This window comes from Pteropus alecto, unplaced genomic scaffold (assembly GCF_000325575.1).
Source record: "Pteropus alecto unplaced genomic scaffold, ASM32557v1 scaffold106, whole genome shotgun sequence".
NCBI lineage: Eukaryota > Metazoa > Chordata > Mammalia > Chiroptera > Pteropodidae > Pteropus > Pteropus alecto.
The window spans coordinates 1,365,238-1,367,634 of NW_006442103.1; positions in this window are offsets into that span (position 1 = coordinate 1,365,238).

The following is a 2,397-nucleotide window of genomic DNA, read 5'->3' on the forward strand; positions in this document are numbered from 1 at the left end:
ATTTTATCTGTTGGCATTCAGGATCAAAGAAATTGCCGACTGTTGAGGTTTGTGTAATGTGCTCATGTGCATTTTTCTGGGAGAGGGTCCTACTGCTTTCATTGATTCTCAAGGGGAAAAAGGGACAAAAAGTCTCAGAGTCTCACTGTCTTTCACCTCTATCAAATACAGCTGCTTAGTTGTAGCTTTGTAATAATGTGTGTTCTTGATTTTATAAGGTTTAAAAGCTTCTGTTGGTAAGGTAAAGGGTTAACATCAAGAATCTCAGCTAAGCATTCATTTTGAAATACAGAATGACTCACATTCCAGTGTCACATTCCAATCTTCTTTGTTGCTTATCAAAAACCTTAGATAACTTAAGATGGTATCAAAATACTAATGCAGTTTAATGCCTTTGTAAACTTGTTTACTCTGAAATGTAAAGGCCACAGTTCCCTAGTGAAATGCAATTCTTTTTCACTCTTTGAGGAGTCATTTTCTCAGTGGTCTAAATTTCAGCACAAAGCACTGTTCTGACAAAGGAGTTTTCTAGATTATGCCGAAAGAGGCTTGTTGAAATAAATTTGCACCCGCTTCTTGAAATAAATGTATCTACCTTTTGGCAAGGAAGACATCTGGAAAATTGACATTTCATACACGAGTGTTAAAAGCATTAATATAGTGAACAGAAAACTAAACTAGTTGAAGTTTTCTTTTATTTCTCATTAGGTTATAAACTCCATGAGAGCAGGAACTATTCTGTTCATCATAGTATCCCTCATGCTTTATACATAGTAGCTACTCAATAAATATTTATCTAATGAATGAAAAACAACAAGCTGATAACACATCATACTTTATAGAAAGCATTTTTTAAAGCATGTCATTTGATCAACCTTTACTTCATTCAATACATTTATTAACCATTTGCTGAATGCTAGCTCTTTACTGGGGGCTCTTGTTGGCCCTGGATACAATGGTAAATGGAAGAGTTAAGACCTTTCTCTAGGAGTTTATCATCTAGTGGGGGTGGGGCACAGATCATAAGCAAGTACAATCAGGAAGATCATTTCAGGGAGCCATGAGCACCATGGAGGCAATAAATGGATATTGTTTTGGAGAATGTGCATGCTGCTTCAGAGACAGTGGTCCAGGAGGAGATGACGTTCAAGCAGATATCTGAATGTCCAGAAGATAAGGGGGAAATATGCTCCTGGCGGTGGAAGTCAAGGTAAATGTATTGAGAACTAGCGGGAGGCATAGAGCAAGAGGGAGAAGTAGGAAGTGGGAGAGGTAGGCAGAGGCCGGCTCAAGCAAGGTGTCAAAGATGATGAGCAGTTTGGCCTTACAGGAGTAACAATGATGATCTGAGGTCCTGAAAAACCCTCTGTGCTTGTTTTCTGAATTAAATAAAGATTAAAATAAGCCTAGGTAAATTAAGTATCGAGATGACTTAAAAATAGAAATTCATTTGATAATTCATCCAAAAAATGAAATTAAGTAGGTGGGCCCATTTTCCAGCCATTCTAGGTAAATAACCACCTCTTATATTGTAACGCTTGTTCAACTGAAATTTTTATTACTTAGGGGAGGGTCAACATAATAGGAAAAGAATTTTCCACTCTTTTTTGTGTTTAGAATCGGCCACTATACTAGATTTCACTTCTTTATCCAACTCTGCATTTTAAAATGCTTGGATTATAACAGATTAAAAAGATATTTTGGCCTCACCTCGTCTTTTCTCAAAAAGTTTTCAAGGAAACTGCTTTGTGGCTATGATTTATAGGCATTATTTCAAATGTAAAAAAAAAAAATCAATTTCAGCTGTTAAAATTTGCCTTTTAATTGCTCAGTTTCAGTACTAACTTATCAAAAGTTACACAAGGAAAAAAAGGGATACTTACCTCATACAGTTTTGTGAGATTTAAATGATATATATTATTTTTAAGTATATGCTCCCAAGGTGAAACTACAGGTATTTTATTAAAAACTAATCCATTTATTCATGTATTCTTATGTTTGCAGGTATGAATTAAACCACCAGTAGTCATTATCACTACAATTAGCATTGGTAGTGATCACCTTCTTTCACTCATGTGTAAGTGAGGAAAAGCTTTTCTTTTACCTTCTTATGTTCTGTAACTAGTGCTTGCAAATTAAACTGACAAAAGGCATATTAATAGGAGAAAAGACTTATTATGCATGCACGTGGCAGCTTCACACAATAGAAGTGAAAACCCAAAGAAGTGGTTAGGCTTGAGAGCTTATATACACCGTTAACATAGGGCAATAAATTGCGAATAGGTGACAAGACAAAGGAGAGGGTTTGGGGACTTCTAGTGGTGGTGAATTGTGGGAAAATAAATATATCGGGGGAAAAAACTAATGGAGATAGTGTTATCAACCTCCAGTGATAAG